At 42.8% G+C, this 15,699-nt stretch overlaps 1 protein-coding gene across 1 annotated transcript in view; it reads left to right on the plus strand.

The window, feature by feature from the left end:
• LOC109644562 (glycerophosphodiester phosphodiesterase domain-containing protein 5-like) overlaps positions 1–15,699 on the plus strand; it is a 328,959-nt gene that overhangs the window by 209,599 nt on the left and 103,661 nt on the right. The window lies entirely within an intron of this gene.

Genomic DNA, 15,699 nt, shown 5'->3' on the forward strand with positions numbered 1-15,699 from the left:
GGGTTGTGATTAGGGTTAGGGTAAGGGATGAAAACCTATTGGAGATCAAGATATTCTTCAATAACTTTTTTTCTGAATGTCGTAGAGACATGGAAGTTGGTTCCATCTCCACTAATGTGGCTATGCCCGATCCATTGGTAACACCCCCGAGCTTCTACGACCTTCGGAAATGGTGAAACCACCAAATCTAAAAAAAAAATTACAAGATATTTTGAAATAACTTTTTTTCCGAAGGTCCTAGAGACTTGGGCATTTCATGATTCATAAAGGGTAGCCTGCCACACAACCACACCGAATTTCAGCACATTTCGAGCAAGCAGCGCGGAGTTATTCACCCTATGGTGAATATGGGTTAGGGTTGCAATTAGGGTTAGGGTTAGGGTTGTGATTAGGGTTAGGGTTGCAATTAGGGTTAGGGTTAGGGTTGTGATTAGGGTTAGGGTTAGGGTTAGGGTTGTGATTAGGGTTAGGGATGAAGCCCCATTGGAGATCAAGATATTCTTCAATAACTTTTTTTCTGAATGTCATAGAGACTTGGAAGTTGGTTCCATCCCCACTAATGTGGCTATGCCCGATCCATTGGTACCACCCCCAAGCTTCTACGACCTTCGGAAGGGTTAGGGTTAGGGTTGTGATTAGTGTTTGCATTTTGGGTTGTGATTAGGGTTAGGGTTAGGGATGAAAACCTATTGGAGATCAAGATATTCTTCAATAACTTTTTTTCTGAATGTCGTAGAGACTTGGAAGTTGGTTCCATCTCCACTAATGTGGCTATGCCCGATCCATTGGTACCACCCCCAAGCTTCTACGACCTTCGGAAGGGTTAGGGTTAGGGTTGTGATTAGTGTTTGCATTTTGGGTTGTGATTAGGGTTAGGGTTAGGGATGAAAACCTATTGGAGATCAAGATATTCTTCAATAACTTTTTTTCTGAATGTCGTAGAGACTTGGAAGTTGGTTCCATCTCCACTAATGTGGCTATGCCCGATCCATTGGTAACACCCCCGAGCTTCTACGACCTTCGGAAATGGTGAAACCACCAAATCTAAAAAAAAAATTACAAGATATTTTGAAATAACTTTTTTTCCGAAAGTCCTAGAGACTTGGGCATTTCATGATTCATAAAGGGTAGCCTGCCACACAACCACACCGAATTTCAGCACATTTCGAGCAAGCAGCGCAGAGTTATTCACCCTATGGTGAATATGGGTTAGGGTTGCAATTAGGGTTAGGGTTAGGGTTGTGATTAGGGTTAGGGTTAGGGTTAGGGTTGTGATTAGGGTTAGGGATGAAGCCCCATTGGAGATCAAGATATTCTTCAATAACTTTTTTTCTGAATGTCATAGAGACTTGGAAGTTGGTTCCATCTCCACTAATGTGGCTATGCCCGATCCATTGGTACCACCCCCAAGCTTCTACGACCTTCGGAAGGGTTAGGGTTAGGGTTGTGATTAGTGTTTGCATTTTGGGTTGTGATTAGGGTTAGGGTTAGGGATGAAAACCTATTGGAGATCAAGATATTCTTCAATAACTTTTTTTCTGAATGTCGTAGAGACTTGGAAGTTGGTTCCATCTCCACTAATGTGCCTATGCCCGATCCATTGGTAACACCCCCGAGCTTCTACGACCTTCGGAAATGGTGAAACCACCAAATCTAAAAAAAAAATTACAAGATATTTTGAAATAACTTTTTTTCCGAAAGTCCTAGAGACTTGGGCATTTCATGATTCATAAAGGGTAGCCTGCCACACAACCACACCGAATTTCAGCACATTTCGAGCAAGCAGCGCGGAGTTATTCACCCTATGGTGAATATGGGTTAGGGTTGCAATTAGGGTTAGGGTTAGGGTTGTGATTAGGGTTAGGGTTGCAATTAGGGTTAGGGTTAGGGTTGTGATTAGGGTTAGGGTTAGGGTTAGGGTTGTGATTAGGGTTAGGGATGAAGCCCCATTGGAGATCAAGATATTCTTCAATAACTTTTTTTCTGAATGTCATAGAGACTTGGAAGTTGGTTCCATCCCCACTAATGTGACTATGCCCGATCCATTGGTACCACCCCCAAGCTTCTACGACCTTCGGAAGGGTTAGGGTTAGGGTTGTGATTAGTGTTTGCATTTTGGGTTGTGATTAGGGTTAGGGTTAGGGATGAAAACCTATTGGAGATCAAGATATTCTTCAATAACTTTTTTTCTGAATGTCGTAGAGACTTGGAAGTTGGTTCCATCTCCACTAATGTGGCTATGCCCAATCCATTGGTACCACCCCCAAGCTTCTACGACCTTCGGAAGGGTTAGGGTTAGGGTTGTGATTAGTGTTTGCATTTTGGGTTGTGATTAGGGTTAGGGTTAGGGATGAAAACCTATTGGAGATCAAGATATTCTTCAATAACTTTTTTTCTGAATGTCGTAGAGACTTGGAAGTTGGTTCCATCTCCACTAATGTGCCTATGCCCGATCCATTGGTAACACCCCCGAGCTTCTACGACCTTCGGAAATGGTGAAACCACCAAATCTAAAAAAAAAGAATTACAAGATATTTTGAAATAACTTTTTTTCCGAAGGTCCTAGAGACTTGGGCATTTCATGATTCATAAAGGGTAGCCTGCCACACAACCACACCGAATTTCAGCACATTTCGAGCAAGCAGTGCGGAGTTATTCACCCTATGGTGAATATGGGTTAGGGTTGCAATTAGGGTTAGGGTTAGGGTTGTGATTAGGGTTAGGGTTAGGGTTAGGGTTGTGATTAGGGTTAGGGATGAAACCCCATTGGAGATCAAGATATTCTTCAATAACTTTTTTTCTGAATGTCGTAGAGACTTGGAAGTTGGTTCCATCTCCACTAATGTGGCTATGCCCGATCCATTGGTACCACCCCCAAGCTTCTACGACCTTCGGAAGGGTTAGGGTTAGGGTTGTGATTAGTGTTTGCATTTTGGGTTGTGATTAGGGTTAGGGTTAGGGATGAAAACCTATTGGAGATCAAGATATTCTTCAATAACTTTTTTTCTGAATGTCGTAGAGACTTGGAAGTTGGTTCCATCTCCACTAATGTGGCTATGCCCGATCCATTGGTACCACCCCCAAGCTTCTACGACCTTCGGAAGGGTTAGGGTTAGGGTTGTGATTAGGGTTAGGGATGAAACCCCATTGGAGATCAAGATATTCTTCAATAACTTTTTTTCTGAATGTCGTAGAGACTTGGAAGTTGGTTCCATCTCCACTAATGTGGCTATGCCCGATCCATTGGTACCACCCCCAAGCTTCTACGACCTTCGGAAGGGTTAGGGTTAGGGTTGTGATTAGTGTTTGCATTTTGGGTTGTGATTAGGGTTAGGGTTAGGGATGAAAACCTATTGGAGATCAAGATATTCTTCAATAACTTTTTTTCTGAATGTCGTAGAGACTTGGAAGTTGGTTCCATCTCCACTAATGTGGCTATGCCCGATCCATTGGTACCACCCCCAAGCTTCTACGACCTTCGGAAGGGTTAGGGTTAGGGTTGTGATTAGTGTTTGCATTTTGGGTTGTGATTAGGGTTAGGGTTAGGGATGAAAACCTATTGGAGATCAAGATATTCTTCAATAACTTTTTTTCTGAATGTCGTAGAGACTTGGAAGTTGGTTCCATCTCCACTAATGTGGCTATGCCCGATCCATTGGTACCACCCCCAAGCTTCTACGACCTTCGGAAGGGTTAGGGTTAGGGTTGTGATTAGTGTTTGCATTTTGGGTTGTGATTAGGGTTAGGGTTAGGGATGAAAACCTATTGGAGATCAAGATATTCTTCAATAACTTTTTTTCTGAATGTCGTAGAGACTTGGAAGTTGGTTCCATCTCCACTAATGTGGCTATGCCCGATCCATTGGTACCACCCCCAAGCTTCTACGACCTTCGGAAGGGTTAGGGTTAGGGTTGTGATTAGGGTTAGGGATGAAACCCCATTGGAGATCAAGATATTCTTCAATAACTTTTTTTCTGAATGTCGTAGAGACTTGGAAGTTGGTTCCATCTCCACTAATGTGGCTATGCCCGATCCATTGGTACCACCCCCAAGCTTCTACGACCTTCGGAAGGGTTAGGGTTAGGGTTGTGATTAGTGTTTGCATTTTGGGTTGTGATTAGGGTTAGGGTTAGGGATGAAAACCTATTGGAGATCAAGATATTCTTCAATAACTTTTTTTCTGAATGTCGTAGAGACTTGGAAGTTGGTTCCATCTCCACTAATGTGGCTATGCCCGATCCATTGGTACCACCCCCAAGCTTCTACGACCTTCGGAAGGGTTAGGGTTAGGGTTGTGATTAGTGTTTGCATTTTGGGTTGTGATTAGGGTTAGGGTTAGGGATGAAAACCTATTGGAGATCAAGATATTCTTCAATAACTTTTTTTCTGAATGTCGTAGAGACTTGGAAGTTGGTTCCATCTCCACTAATGTGGCTATGCCCGATCCATTGGTACCACCCCCAAGCTTCTACGACCTTCGGAAGGGTTAGGGTTAGGGTTGTGATTAGTGTTTGCATTTTGGGTTGTGATTAGGGTTAGGGTTAGGGATGAAAACCTATTGGAGATCAAGATATTCTTCAATAACTTTTTTTCTGAATGTCGTAGAGACTTGGAAGTTGGTTCCATCTCCACTAATGTGGCTATGCCCGATCCATTGGTAACACCCCCGAGCTTCTACGACCTTCGGAAATGGTGAAACCACCAAATCTAAAAAAAAAATTACAAGATATTTTGAAATAACTTTTTTTCCGAAAGTCCTAGAGACTTGGGCATTTCATGATTCATAAAGGGTAGCCTGCCACACAACCACACCGAATTTCAGCACATTTCGAGCAAGCAGCGCAGAGTTATTCACCCTATGGTGAATATGGGTTAGGGTTGCAATTAGGGTTAGGGTTAGGGTTGTGATTAGGGTTAGGGTTAGGGTTGTGATTAGGGTTAGGGATGAAACCCCATTGGAGATCAAGATATTCTTCAATAACTTTTTTGCTGAAGGTCATAGAGACTTGGAAGTTGGTTCCATCTCCACTAATGTGGCTATGCCCGATCCATTGGTACCACCCCCAAGCTTCTACGACCTTCGGAAGGGTTAGGGTTAGGGTTGTGATTAGTGTTTGCATTTTGGGTTGTGATTAGGGTTAGGGTTAGGGATGAAAACCTATTGGAGATCAAGATATTCTTCAATAACTTTTTTTCTGAATGTCGTAGAGACTTGGAAGTTGGTTCCATCTCCACTAATGTGGCTATGCCCGATCCATTGGTACCACCCCCAAGCTTCTACGACCTTCGGAAGGGTTAGGGTTAGGGTTGTGATTAGTGTTTGCATTTTGGGTTGTGATTAGGGTTAGGGTTAGGGATGAAAACCTATTGGAGATCAAGATATTCTTCAATAACTTTTTTTCTGAATGTCGTAGAGACTTGGAAGTTGGTTCCATCTCCACTAATGTGGCTATGCCCGATCCATTGGTACCACCCCCAAGCTTCTACGACCTTCGGAAGGGTTAGGGTTAGGGTTGTGATTAGGGTTAGGGATGAAACCCCATTGGAGATCAAGATATTCTTCAATAACTTTTTTTCTGAATGTCGTAGAGACTTGGAAGTTGGTTCCATCTCCACTAATGTGGCTATGCCCGATCCATTGGTACCACCCCCAAGCTTCTACGACCTTCGGAAGGGTTAGGGTTAGGGTTGTGATTAGTGTTTGCATTTTGGGTTGTGATTAGGGTTAGGGTTAGGGATGAAAACCTATTGGAGATCAAGATATTCTTCAATAACTTTTTTTCTGAATGTCGTAGAGACTTGGAAGTTGGTTCCATCTCCACTAATGTGGCTATGCCCGATCCATTGGTACCACCCCCAAGCTTCTACGACCTTCGGAAGGGTTAGGGTTAGGGTTGTGATTAGTGTTTGCATTTTGGGTTGTGATTAGGGTTAGGGTTAGGGATGAAAACCTATTGGAGATCAAGATATTCTTCAATAACTTTTTTTCTGAATGTCGTAGAGACTTGGAAGTTGGTTCCATCTCCACTAATGTGGCTATGCCCGATCCATTGGTACCACCCCCAAGCTTCTACGACCTTCGGAAGGGTTAGGGTTAGGGTTGTGATTAGTGTTTGCATTTTGGGTTGTGATTAGGGTTAGGGTTAGGGATGAAAACCTATTGGAGATCAAGATATTCTTCAATAACTTTTTTTCTGAATGTCGTAGAGACTTGGAAGTTGGTTCCATCTCCACTAATGTGGCTATGCCCGATCCATTGGTAACACCCCCGAGCTTCTACGACCTTCGGAAATGGTGAAACCACCAAATCTAAAAAAAAAATTACAAGATATTTTGAAATAACTTTTTTTCCGAAAGTCCTAGAGACTTGGGCATTTCATGATTCATAAAGGGTAGCCTGCCACACAACCACACCGAATTTCAGCACATTTCGAGCAAGCAGCGCAGAGTTATTCACCCTATGGTGAATATGGGTTAGGGTTGCAATTAGGGTTAGGGTTAGGGTTGTGATTAGGGTTAGGGTTAGGGTTGTGATTAGGGTTAGGGATGAAACCCCATTGGAGATCAAGATATTCTTCAATAACTTTTTTGCTGAAGGTCATAGAGACTTGGAAGTTGGTTCCATCTCCACTAATGTGGCTATGCCCGATCCATTGGTACCACCCCCAAGCTTCTACGACCTTCGGAAGGGTTAGGGTTAGGGTTGTGATTAGTGTTTGCATTTTGGGTTGTGATTAGGGTTAGGGTTAGGGATGAAAACCTATTGGAGATCAAGATATTCTTCAATAACTTTTTTTCTGAATGTCGTAGAGACTTGGAAGTTGGTTCCATCTCCACTAATGTGGCTATGCCCGATCCATTGGTACCACCCCCAAGCTTCTACGACCTTCGGAAGGGTTAGGGTTAGGGTTGTGATTAGTGTTTGCATTTTGGGTTGTGATTAGGGTTAGGGTTAGGGATGAAAACCTATTGGAGATCAAGATATTCTTCAATAACTTTTTTTCTGAATGTCGTAGAGACTTGGAAGTTGGTTCCATCTCCACTAATGTGGCTATGCCCGATCCATTGGTAACACCCCCGAGCTTCTACGACCTTCGGAAATGGTGAAACCACCAAATCTAAAAAAAAAATTACAAGATATTTTGAAATAACTTTTTTTCCGAAAGTCCTAGAGACTTGGGCATTTCATGATTCATAAATGGTAGCCTGCCACACAACCACACCGAATTTCAGCACATTTCGAGCAAGCAGCGCAGAGTTATTCACCCTATGGTGAATATGGGTTAGGGTTGCAATTAGGGTTAGGGTTAGGGTTGTGATTAGGGTTAGGGATGAAGCCCCATTGGAGATCAAGATATTCTTCAATAACTTTTTTTCTGAATGTCATAGAGACTTGGAAGTTGGTTCCATCTCCACTAATGTGGCTATGCCCGATCCATTGGTACCACCCCCAAGCTTCTACGACCTTCGGAAGGGTTAGGGTTAGGGTTGTGATTAGTGTTTGCATTTTGGGTTGTGATTAGGGTTAGGGTTAGGGATGAAAACCTATTGGAGATCAAGATATTCTTCAATAACTTTTTTTCTGAATGTCGTAGAGACTTGGAAGTTGGTTCCATCTCCACTAATGTGGCTATGCCCGATCCATTGGTACCACCCCCAAGCTTCTACGACCTTCGGAAGGGTTAGGGTTAGGGTTGTGATTAGTGTTTGCATTTTGGGTTGTGATTAGGGTTAGGGTTAGGGATGAAAACCTATTGGAGATCAAGATATTCTTCAATAACTTTTTTTCTGAATGTCGTAGAGACTTGGAAGTTGGTTCCATCTCCACTAATGTGGCTATGCCCGATCCATTGGTACCACCCCCAAGCTTCTACGACCTTCGGAAGGGTTAGGGTTAGGGTTGTGATTAGTGTTTGCATTTTGGGTTGTGATTAGGGTTAGGGTTAGGGATGAAAACCTATTGGAGATCAAGATATTCTTCAATAACTTTTTTTCTGAATGTCGTAGAGACTTGGAAGTTGGTTCCATCTCCACTAATGTGGCTATGCCCGATCCATTGGTACCACCCCCAAGCTTCTACGACCTTCGGAAGGGTTAGGGTTAGGGTTGTGATTAGTGTTTGCATTTTGGGTTGTGATTAGGGTTAGGGTTAGGGATGAAAACCTATTGGAGATCAAGATATTCTTCAATAACTTTTTTTCTGAATGTCGTAGAGACTTGGAAGTTGGTTCCATTTCCACTAATGTGGCTATGCCCGATCCATTGGTAACACCCCCGAGCTTCTACGACCTTCGGAAATGGTGAAACCACCAAATCTAAAAAAAAAATTACAAGATATTTTGAAATAACTTTTTTTCCGAAAGTCCTAGAGACTTGGGCATTTCATGATTCATAAATGGTAGCCTGCCACACAACCACACCGAATTTCAGCACATTTCGAGCAAGCAGCGCAGAGTTATTCACCCTATGGTGAATATGGGTTAGGGTTGCAATTAGGGTTAGGGTTAGGGTTGTGATTAGGGTTAGGGATGAAGCCCCATTGGAGATCAAGATATTCTTCAATAACTTTTTTTCTGAATGTCATAGAGACTTGGAAGTTGGTTCCATCTCCACTAATGTGGCTATGCCCGATCCATTGGTACCACCCCCAAGCTTCTACGACCTTCGGAAGGGTTAGGGTTAGGGTTGTGATTAGTGTTTGCATTTTGGGTTGTGATTAGGGTTAGGGTTAGGGATGAAAACCTATTGGAGATCAAGATATTCTTCAATAACTTTTTTTCTGAATGTCGTAGAGACTTGGAAGTTGGTTCCATCTCCACTAATGTGGCTATGCCCGATCCATTGGTACCACCCCCAAGCTTCTACGACCTTCGGAAGGGTTAGGGTTAGGGTTGTGATTAGTGTTTGCATTTTGGGTTGTGATTAGGGTTAGGGTTAGGGATGAAAACCTATTGGAGATCAAGATATTCTTCAATAACTTTTTTTCTGAATGTCGTAGAGACTTGGAAGTTGGTTCCATCTCCACTAATGTGGCTATGCCCGATCCATTGGTACCACCCCCAAGCTTCTACGACCTTCGGAAGGGTTAGGGTTAGGGTTGTGATTAGTGTTTGCATTTTGGGTTGTGATTAGGGTTAGGGTTAGGGATGAAAACCTATTGGAGATCAAGATATTCTTCAATAACTTTTTTTCTGAATGTCGTAGAGACTTGGAAGTTGGTTCCATCTCCACTAATGTGGCTATGCCCGATCCATTGGTAACACCCCCGAGCTTCTACGACCTTCGGAAATGGTGAAACCACCAAATCTAAAAAAAAATTACAAGATATTTTGAAATAACTTTTTTTCCGAAGGTCCTAGAGACTTGGGCATTTCATGATTCATAAAGGGTAGCCTGCCACACAACCACACCGAATTTCAGCACATTTCGAGCAAGCAGCGCGGAGTTATTCACCCTATGGTGAATATGGGTTAGGGTTGCAATTAGGGTTAGGGTTAGGGTTGTGATTAGGGTTAGGGTTAGGGTTAGGGTTGTGATTAGGGTTAGGGATGAAACCCCATTGGAGATCAAGATATTCTTCAATAACTTTTTTTCTGAATGTCGTAGAGACTTGGAAGTTGGTTCCATCTCCACTAATGTGGCTATGCCCGATCCATTGGTACCACCCCCAAGCTTCTACGACCTTCGGAAGGGTTAGGGTTAGGGTTGTGATTAGTGTTTGCATTTTGGGTTGTGATTAGGGTTAGGGTTAGGGATGAAAACCTATTGGAGATCAAGATATTCTTCAATAACTTTTTTTCTGAATGTCGTAGAGACTTGGAAGTTGGTTCCATCTCCACTAATGTGGCTATGCCCGATCCATTGGTAACACCCCCGAGCTTCTACGACCTTCGGAAATGGTGAAACCACCAAATCTAAAAAAAAAATTACAAGATATTTTGAAATAACTTTTTTTCCGAAGGTCCTAGAGACTTGGGCATTTCATGATTCATAAAGGGTAGCCTGCCACACAACCACACCGAATTTCAGCACATTTCGAGCAAGCAGCGCGGAGTTATTCACCCTATGGTGAATATGGGTTAGGGTTGCAATTAGGGTTAGGGTTAGGGTTGTGATTAGGGTTAGGGTTGTGATTAGGGTTAGGGTTGTGATTAGGGTTAGGGATGAAGCCCCATTGGAGATCAAGATATTCTTCAATACCTTTTTTGCTGAAGGTCATAGAGACTTGGAAGTTGGTTCCATCTCCACTAATGTGGCTATGCCCGATCCATTGGTACCACCCCCAAGCTTCTACGACCTTCGGAAGGGTTAGGGTTAGGGTTGTGATTAGTGTTTGCATTTTGGGTTGTGATTAGGGTTAGGGTTAGGGATGAAAACCTATTGGAGATCAAGATATTCTTCAATAACTTTTTTTCTGAATGTCGTAGAGACTTGGAAGTTGGTTCCATCTCCACTAATGTGGCTATGCCCGATCCATTGGTACCACCCCCAAGCTTCTACGACCTTCGGAAGGGTTAGGGTTAGGGTTGTGATTAGTGTTTGCATTTTGGGTTGTGATTAGGGTTAGGGTTAGGGATGAAAACCTATTGGAGATCAAGATATTCTTCAATAACTTTTTTTCTGAATGTCGTAGAGACTTGGAAGTTGGTTCCATCTCCACTAATGTGGCTATGCCCGATCCATTGGTAACACCCCCGAGCTTCTACGACCTTCGGAAATGGTGAAACCACCAAATCTAAAAAAAAAATTACAAGATATTTTGAAATAACTTTTTTTCCGAAAGTCCTAGAGACTTGGGCATTTCATGATTCATAAATGGTAGCCTGCCACACAACCACACCGAATTTCAGCACATTTCGAGCAAGCAGCGCAGAGTTATTCACCCTATGGTGAATATGGGTTAGGGTTGCAATTAGGGTTAGGGTTAGGGTTGTGATTAGGGTTAGGGTTAGGGTTAGGGTTGTGATTAGGGTTAGGGATGAAACCCCATTGGAGATCAAGATATTCTTCAATAACTTTTTTTCTGAATGTCGTAGAGACTTGGAAGTTGGTTCCATCTCCACTAATGTGGCTATGCCCGATCCATTGGTACCACCCCCAAGCTTCTACGACCTTCGGAAGGGTTAGGGTTAGGGTTGTGATTAGTGTTTGCATTTTGGGTTGTGATTAGGGTTAGGGTTAGGGATGAAAACCTATTGGAGATCAAGATATTCTTCAATAACTTTTTTTCTGAATGTCGTAGAGACTTGGAAGTTGGTTCCATCTCCACTAATGTGGCTATGCCCGATCCATTGGTAACACCCCCGAGCTTCTACGACCTTCGGAAATGGTGAAACCACCAAATCTAAAAAAAAAATTACAAGATATTTTGAAATAACTTTTTTTCCGAAGGTCCTAGAGACTTGGGCATTTCATGATTCATAAAGGGTAGCCTGCCACACAACCACACCGAATTTCAGCACATTTCGAGCAAGCAGCGCGGAGTTATTCACCCTATGGTGAATATGGGTTAGGGTTGCAATTAGGGTTAGGGTTAGGGTTGTGATTAGGGTTAGGGTTAGGGTTAGGGTTGTGATTAGGGTTAGGGATGAAACCCCATTGGAGATCAAGATATTCTTCAATAACTTTTTTTCTGAATGTCGTAGAGACTTGGAAGTTGGTTCCATCTCCACTAATGTGGCTATGCCCGATCCATTGGTACCACCCCCAAGCTTCTACGACCTTCGGAAGGGTTAGGGTTAGGGTTGTGATTAGTGTTTGCATTTTGGGTTGTGATTAGGGTTAGGGTTAGGGATGAAAACCTATTGGAGATCAAGATATTCTTCAATAACTTTTTTTCTGAATGTCGTAGAGACTTGGAAGTTGGTTCCATCTCCACTAATGTGGCTATGCCCGATCCATTGGTAACACCCCCGAGCTTCTACGACCTTCGGAAATGGTGAAACCACCAAATCTAAAAAAAAAATTACAAGATATTTTGAAATAACTTTTTTTCCGAAGGTCCTAGAGACTTGGGCATTTCATGATTCATAAAGGGTAGCCTGCCACACAACCACACCGAATTTCAGCACATTTCGAGCAAGCAGCGCGGAGTTATTCACCCTATGGTGAATATGGGTTAGGGTTGCAATTAGGGTTAGGGTTAGGGTTGTGATTAGGGTTAGGGTTAGGGTTAGGGTTGTGATTAGGGTTAGGGATGAAACCCCATTGGAGATCAAGATATTCTTCAATAACTTTTTTTCTGAATGTCGTAGAGACTTGGAAGTTGGTTCCATCTCCAATAATGTGGCTATGCCCGATCCATTGGTACCACCCCCAAGCTTCTACGACCTTCGGAAGGGTTAGGGTTGTGATTAGTGTTTGCATTTTGGGTTGTGATTAGGGTTAGGGTTAGGGATGAAAACCTATTGGAGATCAAGATATTCTTCAATAACTTTTTTTCTGAATGTCGTAGAGACTTGGAAGTTGGTTCCATCTCCACTAATGTGGCTATGCCCGATCCATTGGTACCACCCCCAAGCTTCTACGACCTTCGGAAGGGTTAGGGTTAGGGTTGTGATTAGTGTTTGCATTTTGGGTTGTGATTAGGGTTAGGGTTAGGGATGAAAACCTATTGGAGATCAAGATATTCTTCAATAACTTTTTTTCTGAATGTCGTAGAGACTTGGAAGTTGGTTCCATCTCCACTAATGTGGCTAAGCCCGATCCATTGGTAACACCCCCGAGCTTCTACGACCTTCGGAAATGGTGAAACCACCAAATCTAAAAAAAAAATTACAAGATATTTTGAAATAACTTTTTTTCCGAAAGTCCTAGAGACTTGGGCATTTCATGATTCATAAAGGGTAGCCTGCCACACAACCACACCGAATTTCAGCACATTTCGAGCAAGCAGCGCAGAGTTATTCACCCTATGGTGAATATGGGTTAGGGTTGCAATTAGGGTTAGGGTTAGGGTTGTGATTAGGGTTAGGGTTAGGGTTAGGGTTGTGATTAGGGTTAGGGATGAAACCCCATTGGAGATCAAGATATTCTTCAATAACTTTTTTGCTGAAGGTCATAGAGACTTGGAAGTTGGTTCCATCTCCACTAATGTGGCTATGCCCGATCCATTGGTACCACCCCCAAGCTTCTACGACCTTCGGAAGGGTTAGGGTTAGGGTTGTGATTAGGGTTAGGGTTGTGATTAGGGTTAGGGATGAAGCCCCATTGGAGATCAAGATATTCTTCAATACCTTTTTTGCTGAAGGTCATAGAGACTTGGAAGTTGGTTCCATCTCCACTAATGTGGCTATGCCCGATCCATTGGTACCACCCCCAAGCTTCTACGACCTTCGGAAGGGTTAGGGTTAGGGTTGTGATTAGTGTTTGCATTTTGGGTTGTGATTAGGGTTAGGGTTAGGGATGAAAACCTATTGGAGATCAAGATATTCTTCAATAACTTTTTTTCTGAATGTCGTAGAGACTTGGAAGTTGGTTCCATCTCTACTAATGTGGCTATGCCCGATCCATTGGTACCACCCCCAAGCTTCTACGACCTTCGGAAGGGTTAGGGTTAGGGTTGTGATTAGTGTTTGCATTTTGGGTTGTGATTAGGGTTAGGGTTAGGGATGAAAACCTATTGGAGATCAAGATATTCTTCAATAACTTTTTTTCTGAATGTCGTAGAGACTTGGAAGTTGGTTCCATCTCCACTAATGTGGCTATGCCCGATCCATTGGTAACACCCCCGAGCTTCTACGACCTTCGGAAATGGTGAAACCACCAAATCTAAAAAAAAAATTACAAGATATTTTGAAATAACTTTTTTGCTGAAGGTCATAGAGACTTGGAAGTTGGTTCCATCTCCACTAATGTGGCTATGCCCGATCCATTGGTACCACCCCCAAGCTTCTACGACCTTCGGAAGGGTTAGGGTTAGGGTTGTGATTAGGGTTAGGGTTGTGATTAGGGTTAGGGATGAAGCCCCATTGGAGATCAAGATATTCTTCAATACCTTTTTTGCTGAAGGTCATAGAGACTTGGAAGTTGGTTCCATCTCCACTAATGTGGCTATGCCCGATCCATTGGTACCACCCCCAAGCTTCTACGACCTTCGGAAGGGTTAGGGTTAGGGTTGTGATTAGTGTTTGCATTTTGGGTTGTGATTAGGGTTAGGGTTAGGGATGAAAACCTATTGGAGATCAAGATATTCTTCAATAACTTTTTTTCTGAATGTCGTAGAGACTTGGAAGTTGGTTCCATCTCTACTAATGTGGCTATGCCCGATCCATTGGTACCACCCCCAAGCTTCTACGACCTTCGGAAGGGTTAGGGTTAGGGTTGTGATTAGTGTTTGCATTTTGGGTTGTGATTAGGGTTAGGGTTAGGGATGAAAACCTATTGGAGATCAAGATATTCTTCAATAACTTTTTTTCTGAATGTCGTAGAGACTTGGAAGTTGGTTCCATCTCCACTAATGTGGCTATGCCCGATCCATTGGTAACACCCCCGAGCTTCTACGACCTTCGGAAATGGTGAAACCACCAAATCTAAAAAAAAAATTACAAGATATTTTGAAATAACTTTTTTTCCGAAAGTCCTAGAGACTTGGGCATTTCATGATTCATAAAGGGTAGCCTGCCACACAACCACACCGAATTTCAGCACATTTCGAGCAAGCAGCGCAGAGTTATTCACCCTATGGTGAATATGGGTTAGGGTTGCAATTAGGGTTAGGGTTAGGGTTGTGATTAGGGTTAGGGTTAGGGTTAGGGTTGTGATTAGGGTTAGGGATGAAGCCCCATTGGAGATCAAGATATTCTTCAATAACTTTTTTGCTGAAGGTCATAGAGACTTGGAAGTTGGTTCCATCTCCACTAATGTGGCTATGCCCGATCCATTGGTACCACCCCCAAGCTTCTACGACCTTCGGAAGGGTTAGGGTTAGGGTTGTGATTAGTGTTTGCATTTTGGGTTGTGATTAGGGTTAGGGTTAGGGATGAAAACCTATTGGAGATCAAGATATTCTTCAATAACTTTTTTTCTGAATGTCGTAGAGACTTGGAAGTTGGTTCCATCTCCACTAATGTGGCTATGCCCGATCCATTGGTACCACCCCCAAGCTTCTACGACCTTCGGAAGGGTTAGGGTTAGGGTTGTGATTAGTGTTTGCATTTTGGGTTGTGATTAGGGTTAGGGTAAGGGATGAAAACCTATTGGAGATCAAGATATTCTTCAATAACTTTTTTTCTGAATGTCGTAGAGACTTGGAAGTTGGTTCCATCTCCACTAATGTGGCTATGCCCGATCCATTGGTACCACCCCCAAGCTTCTACGACCTTCGGAAGGGTTAGGGTTAGGGTTGTGATTAGTGTTTGCATTTTGGGTTGTGATTAGGGTTAGGGTTAGGGATGAAAACCTATTGGAGATCAAGATATTCTTCAATAACTTTTTTTCTGAATGTCGTAGAGACTTGGAAGTTGATTCCATCTCTACTAATGTGGCTATGCCCGATCCATTGGTAACACCCCAGAGCTTCTACGACCTTTGGAAATGGTGAAACCACCAAATCTAAAAAAAAAATTACAAGATATTTTGAAATAACTTTTTTTCCGAAAGTCCTAGAGACTTGGGCATTTCATGATTCATAAAGGGTAGCCTGCCACACAACCACACTGAATTTCAGCACATTTCGAGCAAGCAGCGCAGAGTTATTCA

Source organism: Paralichthys olivaceus, chromosome 15 (assembly GCF_024713975.1).
Source record: "Paralichthys olivaceus isolate ysfri-2021 chromosome 15, ASM2471397v2, whole genome shotgun sequence".
Lineage (NCBI taxonomy): Eukaryota > Metazoa > Chordata > Actinopteri > Pleuronectiformes > Paralichthyidae > Paralichthys > Paralichthys olivaceus.